Raw genomic sequence first — 12,841 nt, forward strand, 5'->3', positions numbered from 1 at the left:
TATGATATATATTTATATTATATGTCTATATATTATACATATATATATGGAACATTTACACCTTTTCTATTAATGGTGTGTTAGGGTAATAATAAGTACCATTAATAAAAAGGTGGTAAATGTCCACTCAAAGGTTAAAAGAAGAACAGTCCAAGGGGTTTATACGAATCCATGTAAAAGGTTGTGACTTAGTTTACATCGGGCAGACTGGTAGGGATTTGAATACCAGGATGATTGAACATAAAACGATTCCATTAAATATGCAAAAGGAGAGCTCAGCTGTGTTCCCACATGTTAAGCAATTTAAACATTGCTTAGATTGGGGGACAGAGCTGAGCTTATTTATAAATCCAGATGTGAGTTCAGGAGAAAAATGGTGTCGTGAATCTACGATCATTGAATATCAAGCCCAACATGGAAATTATTTCCAAAGGGGCAATGGTCCCCGGACATAATGTGTCCGGACTCTTCATTCTCCAACCTCGTGACAAGCTCATTTGCCTCCTGACCTCACATACGGAGTGTGTCGAGGGTAGAGATATCTTCCCATGTTCCCCTTTCTTTTGTTAAGGGTGCTACTTAAACACAGCACGCCCTCTCTTATTTGTACTCTACTGAAGAGGATTGCAGTTAGCAATCCGAAATATATAGATTCCCCGTTTCCAGTCTTTCTTCTACTACAACAGTGGTTTCTACTTTATTGACAAATGTGTGATTACATTTTTCACCTGTAATATATATATATATATATGTATATATATATATATATATATATGTATATATATATATATACATATATATATGTATACATATATATATGTATATATATATATATATATATATATATATACACATATGTAAAATACTGCGATGGGTCCCAGTGAATAAATTTGCATTTATCAACCACAATTCACTTTAATTCTAAACAATCATCATCAAGAAACTCGAGGAGGTATTCATGCAGAAATTGATACCATTGATAGCGCAATCGGTTAAGTCACTGTCACTTGTTAAATGCTAGCGGAGGATCGAGTCCTTAGCTGTACCACGTATCAATTTCTGCATGTATGTCTCCTCGAGTTTCTCGATGTTGATGGCTTAGAAGAGGAAAGTGGGGAAGTATATTAGAAAGAGCGAGAGGAATGAAGGGAAGAAATGAAGAGTAATACGGAAAGGGGAAATAGGTAAAATACGAAAGGACGAAAGAGAAAACTAGAGAGTGGAAGGAGAAAAGTGGGGAATAGAGGGGTAAAGCTGGGGGAATAAAACCACCAGGAAAGGGAGACAAGGGGGGATAGGGGAAAATGGGGGATTCGGGGCTGGACGGAAAGGAAGATAATACAAGGGATGTCGAGGTGAATGAGAACATTATTTGATGCGGAATGTCGTTGCCCACTCCAAAGCGAATAGGTCTCCAAACGATCCCCAACGTGAGCTTCTTGTTAATCCCTCCTTCTCTCCTTTTTCGGTGAGGGTGCGGGATGGGATAGGGTACGGTGGCAATGGGAGAAAAAGGAAACAAATAGAGGAGAGAGTGAGAGAAAAAAAAAGTGGTTGAATTGGCACCTTGGCAAACATACAGTGTTAGTTTTAGACCCAAGACAATTTCATTTGGTTGAAGTAGCATCTGCTGACCCCTTGGACGTGACGACGTATTCAGTTTTTCCCCTGTTGGCACAAAACGATTTAATTCGCGTGAATGGCAAACCTTGGATGGGCATCTTTAGGGACACCGTTACACATGGGCGGCGACCCTAAGTAAGTAAGGAAACTCCGTCAGGTGGCGCTTAGGTAAAGAAGTATATGTCACCTGTGTCCTTTGTACTAGGACAGCCTGGTGCGTGGCGAGATCAAAGGTCAACTGACGATGGTGGTAGCGGACGGTTGAATCTGCATCGCTGTCGCTGTCAGCACCCCTTTTTAGAAGAGCCCTTAGCCATTGTTCTTCTTGGTCAGACACCCAGAAGGAGATAGACAGAGTCCACCAACTTCTTATTAATAATGGTTACTCCAACAACGAAGTACAATCTACACTCAAAAGAGTTATTGACACCTGGTACCAAGAACCTCATCACACTACCACAGAACATGAAAGAACTACACACCGCATATTTTACAAGTCCCAGATGTCCATTAAATATATAAGAGGATGAGAAAATATTAAAAGACATTATTAAAAAAGAAATGTGACCCCCCCACGAAAGAAACGTGACAAATTATCACTTCACAATTTATTACAGGAACAAGAAAAAAATTTCTCTAATCTTAAGGAAATCACACCCGCCCCAAAACCTCATTGTATACGTTCAATCCAACGTAGTATATAAATTCACCTGCCCAGAGGAGGTACTGTACGCCCCTATCTACCTACGTGGGAAGGACAACTACCACCCTGTCCAGAAGCATCACCCTTCACCAACAACAAGGAGGACCGAAAACAACACCTTTTGGACCCACCCCAGACGCCATCTCGACAGGGGAAATCCATGGTACACAACACAGAAATCGTCGCAGAGGAGAAGGACCTCCACGGTGGTTGACCATTTTGGAGGCTGTTAATCATAATAAGATTTACAACCTATTATTAATGTACAAACAAATTATTTCTCCCTCCTCCCCAGCATGAAACCTACACCGTAGGAGACATTTGTTCACCAAAATACAACCACCAGATCAGAGAACACCCATAAAGGTCCAAAAATATTTCCCGCAGAGGATAAAATGTACAAGCCTTAGGCGATCGGCTAGGCTTAGGAACCAACCAAATAGCGCCAGCCAAACAGAGGAGAGTCCATTGAAGTGACCTCTCCAAGTTTTTTCCTTTATACATAATTATACTCGTCTTGGTCACACTTCCCTTCATTTCCACTGAAGATGCATAACGATCCTCGCAACGTCCTTGGTTTATTATACTGTGTTTTGTTTATTTTCATTTAATTAGTCTATAACATAGACTTTTGTGTTAATATATGTTACCAATGTCAATTGGAAATTTGCGTCTTCTTCCCTCTCATTTCCCCCAGAAAATTCCTTTCCGAAAGCTAGAAAGCTTAATAAAGAAATTAATTTCCTAAAGAATTTGCTGTCGTTTTCAACAGAATATATATATATATATATAAATATATATGCATATATATATATATATATCTATCATATTGTATACATATGTATATAATATATATATATACATATATATATATATATATATATATATATATATATATATATATTCATATCTTAGCACTTAGCTATCTTAATAGAAAACGGGTTAGGGTGACAGACAGGATTGTACTTTGCATGTATATATTCTTTCTATTTATATATTAGCACCTAGCTAATTTAATAGAAAACGGGTTAGGGTTCTTGATAGAATTCTACTTTGCACATATGTAACGGCAGATTAGAATGATTTCATCATTCTAATTAAAGAAAGACTCTTGGGCAGATGACTTCACGCTCCTCACGCCTCCTAGTTTGGGAGCCACTGATCTTGACCAATAGCATGATCTACTTGAAAAACCCTCCCCGGCGACGAGGGACATGTCATTCAGAAGATATACTGTGGATCCCAAGTAAACAAAGATTTCACGTCCATCTGTCCGGATGCCCAGCCGCCGTAAACTATTTCGCGTGGGCTCCCAAACAAAATTTTTCACAGTGGTGATTTATACACAGGCACACACACACACACACGCACACACACACACACACACACACACACACACACACACACACGCACACACTTACAAACAATATAAATTGATATGCATAATATACATTATTTATTCTATCCCTCAGCTGCACACACACACACACATATGTATATATACTGTATATATATATATATATATATGTATATATGTGTGTATGTGTGTGTATTCATATATATTTGTATATATATATACATATATACATATATATATTTATATATATGTATATATATACATATATATATATATACATATATATATATATATATAGATATATATATATATATATATATTTATTTATAGTTATATATATATTGTTGTTTGTCCGTCGATACGACAAAGACTATGTACACATTTCATGGAAGGGGTGAAAATATGATGATGATGATGATGCCGAATTTGGAGAACGACGTTGGGTGTGCGGACCTGATGCGATGTGACAATTTCACCGTCTTTGCGTCCGCAAATGGCTAGTAAGACCAATCCGAGCAGTCATGTTCTCATCACAGGTTTTGGCACCACGTTTGACGGCTCCACGCCACTTGTCTCTACCTTGAGCCACTTGCTTCCAGCCGGTGTGTTCGATTCCAAAAGCCTTGAGGGGGACCTTCAAGGTGTCTTTGAAGCGCTTTTTCTGTTTTCCTTCAGAGCGTTTACCTTCTAAAAGTTCCCCTAACAAAATTATCTTTGGTAATCGATGGTCTGCCATACGGGCCACGTGTCCGACCCAGCGGAGTTGGGACTGCATCAGGATGGTGTGGACGCTGGGCAGGTCTGCAGGGGCGAGGACCTCAGTGTCGGAAATCCTTTCCTGCTACTTGAGGCCGAGAATCCTCCTGAGGCAGGTTGTGTGGAAGTGGTTCAACTTCCTTGAATGCCACTGATAGATTGTCCATGTTTCGCAGCTGTAAAGAAGGGCGGTGAGGACTGCAGCTCGGTATACCTTGATCTTGGTTTCGGCTCTGATGCAACTCCGACTCCAGACGTTTCTGTTGAGTCTGCCAATAGCGGCACTCGCTTTAGCGAGTCTAGCGTTCTGCTTGTCGTCCATGATGACGGATCTTGAGAGGGTACTGCCGAGGTAGGTGAATTTATCCACTACATTCAGACGGCTGCCGGACTCCACTTCTGCTTCAATCAATGAAGAACGACCCAATGGCCTAAGTCGCCTGTGTGCAGGTTCGCGGCTACGACTGCCAGTGTACAACCTGTCGCTTCATCGCTCGCCTGTCGCCACACGACTTTGGGAGGATGAAGATGATGGATGGAAGATGGAAAATGGGCATGAACGATAGGATATGATTTGCACTTGACTTTATTTAAATTGAGGTAGGTTTGCGCAGAGCCATCCTCACTCTCTTGTCCCAACGAACCTAACCCAGTGGCAAGACAAGGTCGAGACGTCTGGTGACCCACCGGGATGCAGGAGCTGCCGGAAGGTGACGAGTACGCCATTCAACCGCCTTCGGGGCCCCACTCCTGATATTCTCTCAGGGTTTACTCCATTAGCCTTTGACCAACCAGGGCCGACCTGCAAGGCAGTAGGAGACTCGTGGGGGTGGGGTAATCTGTATCCTGAACAGGCGCTAGGCACCTGCCACTGCCACTATATGTATATGTATATGTATATGTATATGCATATATATATATATATATATATATATATATATATATGCAGAAAGATCACTAAAAACAACACGTGATCCACAAATTTTGCTGGTAACCACTAAGGAAATCGGAAGAAAACAGTAATTCCCAAGTGCTTTCGTGTAAATCACATTGGGAATTATTTGGGAATTACTGTTTTCTTCTGATTTCCTTAGTGGTTACCAGCAATATACATATTACTATATATATATATAATATATATTTAATATATATATATTATATATATATATATATATATATATATATTTAAGTATATTTCAGACAAATGAGAGAGAATGTGGGTGGGGAAAGGGCAAACGAAGATGTGTTAGGGAATAGAGTTTATTGCCCTAACGTTGCGACCAACTTGGTCTTCGTGGTAGGGCAATAAACTCTAATCCTAACACATCTTCGTTTGCCCTTCCCCACCCACATTCTCTCTCTATATATATATGTATAACTATATATATATATATATATATATATATAAATGTGTGTGGGATGTGTGTGTGTGTGTGTGTGTGTGTACATACCGTATGTATATATGTATATATATATATATATATATATATATACATATACATACATACATACATAAGGAATTAAATGCGAAAGTAGATACCACAGCCAGGACTGCTGCTGCTGCTGCAAGGTGAGCCCAAACTTGTGTTGTTACAAGAGGGTCCCTCTCGAAAGGGATGCAACACGACTTCAGTTAAAAGTTTGTTCTGCAAGAGACGAAAACGGAGGTTCCCAAAGTCTGAACACTAGCCACGGAAGATTTTACAAAGGGGAAACCACAACGTCTTAAAAGTTGAGGAAGAAGAGAGGGAGAGGGAAGAGAAGAGGTACAGGAGAGAGAAAGAGTGATGGAGGAGAGAGTGAGGGAGAGAGGAGAAAGAGAGGTGGGGAATTGATAGACTGTAATACAAAGAGGGGAAGTACAATTTCCCAAAAGAGAAAACATACGAGATGGGGAAGGACAATGAGGGAGGATACACACACACACGCGCATACACACACACACACACACACACACACACACACACACACACACACACACACACACACACAAATATATATACATATATACATATATATATTAGTATATATATATACTATATGTTATATATATATATATTGTTACGGGGACGGGGCTGGTTTAGTCGTGTTGAAGAGACGTTACGTATAACGGATAAGTGCTTAAGAAACCGCTCACTTCTAGAAAATCACTGTAGGACTGAATTATCTGGTCAGGGCCTAGATAATTCGTCAGACTAGAAGTAAAGGTAACAAAGAAGATTCCAGGAACGGAATATTATTAACTAGCGGATAAAACTAGTAAACGAAATTATTAATAACATGGAAAAATTTTACAGGCAATCAACACAATAAGAGAATAGGGAGTTGGGTTCAATGGGACCGTTACATGATTATAAGAATATGGAAAGTATCGTTTCAAATAAGAAACACAATGATACGTATACAATATGGTACTTATCTAAGTACAAAGAGATAAGGAACATGTTATCCAAAAATAAGTAATTAGTACAAATAGAAGTATAATGCAATGTATGTAAGACACGTAATGTAGGCAATAAGGTGTGATCACTTCACACCAATCGTCTCATGAGGTCCAAACTTCTATTTTTATTCAGAAATCAATATGCGAGAATATGGACAAGGCTTTTCGTGAGCGATTTCCACCGCTTATATACAATTGGACCGGAAGCGGGAATACTTCCGGTGAGAAGGGTTTGCGGTGTGAAGCGCCAAAGGGGGGAGGGAGGGTAAGTTACCACACGTCTAACATGGGTGTAGTTTTAAGACCCTCGACTCGACTTGAAACATCTACTTATTTAGTAACTGTCAAATCTGTGCGCTCCGAAACTATTCAGGATTTCGCTTGTCTGTTTGTTCTACACGAGTGCGCACATTTCTCCGCACGTAGGCAAGATTACATATAGTGGAACGGGCGTTACTGCTTAACATTGTTAAATTAAATACATAGACAAGAAATATGAACATAGTTATGTAATAACAAAGGAACACAATTCTATAACATAATTACACATATGATCGTAATATCTAATATTACGTTACATTATATATATCTATATATATATATATATTATATTATATATTATGTGATGTGTTTGTGTGTGTGTGTGTGTGTGTGTGTGTGTGTGTATGTGAGTTTGTGTGTGTGTGTGTGTTTGTGTGTGTGTGAGTTTGTGTGTGTGTGTGTGTGTGTGTGTGTGTGTGTGTGTGTGTGTGTGTGTGTGTGTGTGTGTGTGTGTGTGTGTGTGTGTGTGTAAACATACATATATACGCACACACAGTCACATACTCACATATCCCCTTTGAGGTATCATTATCATCTTTAGTTTCTACAACAAAGACTTATTCCACTAAATACGCCAAAACTAGTCTTTGAAATTCTTTATCAGCTCCCAGATAGCAGCGGGAGATGGCAACCATTTGTGCCAGAATTGGGCCTTGATCTTTGTCCTTCGTGATGGCCAAGAACTGGAGGGAAAACCCGAAAGCGGAGGAAACAAACTGTTTCCTGAAAGAAAGAAAGAAAGAAAGAAGGAACAAATCTCAATCAGGAGGAGTAGGAGGAGGAGGCGGAGAAAAGGAGGAGGAGAATAGGAGGAGGAGAGGAGGAGGAATAGGAAAAGGAAAAGAGGAGTGACAGGAAGGTAGGGAGAAGAGAAGGGAAAGGATGGGAAAGGTAATTGCATTGCTATTGTTGTTCTTAGGTGTTCTCTCTGTCCCTTTCTTTATGTGACGCACTGTTCCTAACCCATTCTTTTTTCACTGTATCTCCAACACCTCCCTCCCTGTCTTGTTTCCACTATTACGTGTTCCATATCCCTCGCTCACTCTATCTCTCTCACCGCCACTCCCCCTTCACCTCTATTACGTCCCACAGTTCTCCCCTCAAACAGACATCCAAAACACACAACTCTTACCCTCACTTGACCTCCACCCAACTCCTCTGGCCTTCCACCTTCGTAATCCCACATCTCTCCACAGCCCTCCCCCGTGTCTTATATAACATCAAACCCCACCCTGACAGTTGGTTGTATTTTAAAGTCCCACCGTCATAATTGCTGTTGGATATGTCACAACCCCCACAATCATGTTTCATTTCTGTATGTCTCTGTGGTTATTCTTTTATTTGATGTAAAAGGAGGAAATATAATTATGTCCTCTGCGTATTCCTTCCTGCGAGACTCCGTTGGATCTTGAGACCTTGGGGGGAGTGGGGGAGAAAGAAAAAAAAAAGTGCGTGAGGATCTGTGAACATCCAGTGTGAATGGGTGGTTCTTTGCGCACAGGGGGGGTGATGGCCTGTGCTGTGCCTCTCTGTGACCAATTGCTTGTATAACTCCTGTGTGTTCTGTTGGAGCGTCCAGACTGTCATCCATGCGGGAAAATAGTCTCCCGCTGCATCTCTATTTAATCAAAAACCCACAAGAAAACAAAGTCAAATGGAATAAAATCACCACTCCATCCTCTCTCTAGGCAGTGAGACTGCCTCTCCATCCGACTCAGGGTGTCTTAGGAGGGGGAGATGTTCCATTTCAACCGGAATGTTGTGAGAGTCGTCTTTGACAGTTTCCTTTATCGTTCAAAGGAAGAAGAAAATATTTTGATTCCGCGATGTTTGATTTTTCAATATATCTTGATATTTTTATATTTCCTCATACTTAATTAACAGATACTGCACTTTGCTCAATAAAAAATGAAGACCACTTTTCTCCTTCCACCTTTGTCCTCGAAGAAGTCCTCCTTATATTTATATATTTTCAGAAGAAACATCACTCCTCCATTTTTTGAAGGTATGTCACAAAAACTCCTGTCCAAAAAATTAGATTTTCTATTTACGATAAGAGTCTCTTGTGGGCAACAGGAAACATATATATTATATATATAATATATTACGACTTTAAAACTAACAGAAGCCCAAAAATAATCGTAATAATCCATGATTATTAGGGATAAAAGACAGCCACACGAAATACACTATACAACCAGATATAGATCCCAAATCACTATATAGAAGTGTTGTTACACTGTTGGTGGTTGTGTCGCAATACGTGATCTTTTGTTTGTTCTTTGCATATGTGTGATCACATTTCAACATCTTTTTCCCTTTCAAAAGTTTGTAAATTTTCTAAATTTATAACATGACTCAGACCAACGGAATCTTTAGTGGAATAAGACGGTGTCCAGGAGATCTGGTTTTAATGTCTGCTTTAATGAGGGTACAGTGGTGCACCAAACCAAAAGACAACTATGAAAAATGTTTTGAACTTCTTATCATTTTTGCCTTTTTTCTTTCCTTGTCATTACCGTGTGTTGCCAACCAGTGCAACTTTAATGTTTAATTCATGGCAATATGATTCATTTTGTCAGTGATATGTTCCACAAGTGTTTTTATCTTCTTTTCATTGATATGTTCCATCTTTGTATTAATCCTCGTGCTCCAATAAATACATGTATGATGAGATAATGATCTGGTGGTTGATATATGAATATTCAACTTTGATGGTGTGAATATAGGAGCAATAAATGAGTTTTGCTTAAAAAATCTTTAGATGAATTAGATATATATGATGATGATGCGAGTTGTTACGGCCGGTAGTGGGGTGGGACGGGGTGCGGAAAAGTGTTTACGAGTGTTTGTGCCATAGTATCTGTAGAAAAAGCATATTTTCCTTCCTTAATATATTCTCCTCTAGGGTGGGTTAAATAATAAAAAGGATAGATTAAATAGAAGAACTAGTAAAAAATATAAAAACACAATGGGAGTATGTAAATGTAAGCAACTGCGTTTCATTAAAGAACAAACGAATAAGAAACCAACCCCAACCCCCTCCACACTTTCCCAACCACTAGTACACGCCACACAGTGAAAAGCACCAACACGTAACACCAAGACGTAAAGAATGATGTATACCACATATGTCAAAAATTCACCAGACCATAAAAACCCAAAGAACACAACCCCGCATTTCCACCCCTCTATTCGAAGTTCACCAATGTTAGAAAAGGTCAAAGTTAGAAAGTCAGAAATTATCCACTTAACATAGACAATGGGTCGTCGTGTGGTCATTTTGCGGCGTGTTATTCACCTAGTTCAATTTTCAAGGTTATAAGACATTCGCATTTCCTCCTTTGATTTCTTTCTTTCTAATAACCACTGTCCCACCATAAATGTGATTAACACCATCATACCAGTTACGTGTAAATCAATCACACAACATACATATGCATGAACTACCAAAGTTATTAATGTTTTTATGAAAACTTTTTTTATATCTTATATTTACCCCGCATGACCTAACATACTGTACCTACTGCCATCTCTTGTATTGTCATGTGGGTCTTTTCTTATTATTTTATTTTATTTAATTATTTATTAATTTTTATAATTTAGATTTTTTAATTATTGATTAATGAATTATAAAATTATGGTATTATTATGTTTATTTATTTGCATTATTATTATTTAAATATATTACTATTTTATTTTATTTTATTAATACCATAGTATTATTATTCGCAAAAAAAAAAACAGACATACATGCATATAATAAATTTTATATATTATTAATAGAGTCTCATTAGTAACCTAAGAGAACAATATAGTTGCTCCCCTATGTCCAAAGTATCAAAAGCGGCGAATACATTGAGTCGCTTATTTGTGCAGGACGAATTAAGACATATTGAAATTAACTACAAACATACGGACCCAATTACAGTATATCCCCTTTTTTCATCGTCACTTAATGATCAACGGATTAATTTCATTAATAGCCCCTTAATAAAAACCAAACCTCAATCTGCTGATATCGGCGTAGATATTTGATATATGATTTCTTCAGCCGAAGAAGCACCAAATACAACCCTCCATTTCACCTAAAGGAAACCACCGTTGTATGAAGGTCAACAGCTGAGTTGATTCTACTTTGAGCCAAAATGAATACACAGACTTGTTACAAAACCCGGTTCCATTATTATAATGACAGGTGGCCTCGGGAATGGTCAGTGACTCATTCCGTGTTGCCTCCTTAATAGAAAGGCAGGTGGAGGGAATAAGCCATGTTTATTACAACGAATCCTCACTGAAGAAGAAAGTCCGAACTAGGAAAAAATAAAAGAAGTAGACTGGTCAGCTCTATTCCCAACCATGACCACCAAGAAATAAGTATATGGAATCTGTAATAATTTCTATTCGCTACGAGGATTTTAGTATTTGAGTGACCAGTGATGAAGGAGTGCAAATAATAGACAATGGAAAGATGGATAGATATTAACAATGGGAAAATATAAATACAAAATATAACAGATAAATTATAAGATAATGTTAGGATGTGATATGTGTTGTCAGGAATTACAAAATAGACATCAACCGAAATAAAAGGAAGATTAAAGTAAACTCGCAGGTAAGACACAAACCAAATGCTTCATAACCAATTGTGCGTGAACTGAAAAAAATTAATTTGTTCACGGGGCCTGAAAACAACCATATATAATAATAAGACATAACAATGTCATAATGCTGTGGCCTAAAATAATAAGGATACTTAGTTAAAGATATTATCCCTTATGAAAAAAAAAAAAAAGAAAAATACCTGATACGTTTTTGCCTGTGTGCGTGCAAGTCCGGCAAAAAGTCTCACTCCCCCCCGCCCCTCATCTCTGTGAAAGGAATGACCCTGATTGCATAACCAATGTCTGATGACCAGGAAGCAGGAGTGGAAAGAGAAAAAAAAACCGCTCAAGCGAACACAAAAACGTCAAGAACGACAGCATTAACAGTTGAAACACAACATACTATAGGCACAGGGCCCAAAACGGCAAAACACCAAAGCAAACTCATACGAACGCCACCCTAAGATTGTAAAACGCCAATCTAAAAGAGAACCCCGAAGACAGAAGATGGAACATTGAGAAAGCAAAGATTGACCCTACGAGAGACAAGACTTTACTAACACTTCTACATAAACACTAAACGAGATAAACCCACCACTTATTAAGTCAACAATCAGACCCTACTAACAGAGAAAGAAGATTTAAGGATGAGAACGAAAGGACAAAAGGGCACCGTTCCGCCTGAGACGAGGACAGTATTCTCCCCTATAGAAAGAGTGAGCCCCTAGAAAGAAAGGAATTTTGAGATGAAGCGCCAGCGAGGCGAAATATGATCTTAAAGAGAATTTATGTGACCTAATCAATAATTTAGGTGTTCTCATATACATAAAAAGGTTCCTATTCGCACCTAAAAAAGAGGTAAAAAACAGCCAAGAAAAATGCCCCAATAAATAAAAACAACAAGACAAAAGCAAACAAACAAATCCCCGATGCTCTCCTATTTATTTATTAAATTGTTTAAAAAAAAAATAAAGCGGAGGCACATCTTAAATCTCAAAATAAAAATCTTTTATATTAAATCAAACCAAACAAAT

This window comes from Oratosquilla oratoria, chromosome 26, assembly GCF_046742065.1.
Source record: "Oratosquilla oratoria isolate Oo_2021 chromosome 26, ASM4674206v1, whole genome shotgun sequence".
In the NCBI taxonomy this organism is placed as follows: Eukaryota; Metazoa; Arthropoda; class Malacostraca; order Stomatopoda; family Squillidae; genus Oratosquilla; species Oratosquilla oratoria.